Source organism: Maylandia zebra, linkage group LG7, assembly GCF_041146795.1.
Source record: "Maylandia zebra isolate NMK-2024a linkage group LG7, Mzebra_GT3a, whole genome shotgun sequence".
Classification (NCBI taxonomy): Eukaryota; Metazoa; Chordata; class Actinopteri; order Cichliformes; family Cichlidae; genus Maylandia; species Maylandia zebra.
Genome location: NC_135173.1, coordinates 69,138,790 through 69,140,250, shown reverse-complemented (window position 1 = coordinate 69,140,250; position 1,461 = coordinate 69,138,790).

The window sequence follows — 1,461 nt, the reverse complement described above, 5'->3', positions numbered from 1 at the left end:
CAGGGGGTATGGCTCACATTAAAGCCCCCTCCCTCCTTCTGTGAGTTGCATTAAGCAGCTCGGGCTTCCTCAGCAGCTCCTTGTCCTCCTCCTTCTCCTCAGTGGGAATGAAGCTCCTGCTCCACCTGACACTCACCTCCTGGAGGCGGTTGGGCTTGGAGCGCCTGTCCTCCCCCCTGCAGGTTTGAAGACTGGCAGCCGCCGGGCGTCACCTGGGTGGAAGTCGAATTATTTCATATTTACCGAATTTGATTTTATATTTATCTAATTTCATTTTATTTCATTTAATTTCAAATCATTTCATATTTATCTCATTTTATTTTGTATTTAACTCACTGTATTTTTAATTATTTCAGATTTATATAATTCCATTTCATTTTATTTCATATTTTTCTAATTGTTTTCATTTTAGTTTATATTTATCTCATTGTATTTCAAATTACTTCATATTTATGGTAAATGGCCTGTATTTGTATAGCTTCACTAGTCCCTAAGGACCCCAAAGCGCTTTACATATCCAGTCATCCACACATTCACACACTGGTGATGGCAGCTACATTGTAGCCACAGCCACCCTGGGGCGCACTGACAGGCTCTGCGACAGAGGCGAGGCTGCCGGACACTGGCGCCACCGGGCCCTCTGACCACAACCAGTAGGCAACGGGTGAAGTGTCTTGCCCAAGGACACAACGACCGAGACTGTCCGAGCCGGGGCTCGAACCAGCAACCTTCCAATTACAAGACGAACTCCCGACTCTTGAACCACGATCTTATTTGATATAAAAACATATATTTATTTCAACCGATTTCAAATAATTTCATATTTATCTAATTCATTTTATTATTTAGTACACACTAGAATATTCTCCCATGTTGCTTGTCTGTGTTTTATTGTGTTATGGTGTGATGATATCTGTGCTTTTTTACCCTTTTGTGTTACACATTTCTCTGCTTTTTCTTTTGCTACCTACCCTGACGTGTCTCCCCAATGCGATGTTTGTGTATGTACGGTCTGCAAGGTCTGTCTTCTCGGTTGTGGGCGACTGCAACTGACAAATAACGGCTATCTCATCATCATCTCATTTTAAAATTTATTTTATATTTATATTATATAATTTAGATATTATTTATCTAATTGTATTTCATTCAATTTCATATGAATCTCATTTTATTTCATTTCTTTTTACATTTATTGCATTTCATTTTATTTCATGTTTATGTTTATTTCATTTGATTTCATTTTATTTCATATTCATCTCATCAAAGATTCTTTCCTGTCATCATGAATTAAACACTGCAGATTGAAGCAGGTCCTCAGAACTCAGTGCTAAATTATTAAAAGAAAGCAGTAAATGAAATATGCCGATAACAACTAACTGTAAATAAATGGTAAATGGCCTGCATTTGTATAGCGCTTTATTCAGTCCCTAAGGACCCCAAAGCGCTTCACACTACATCCTG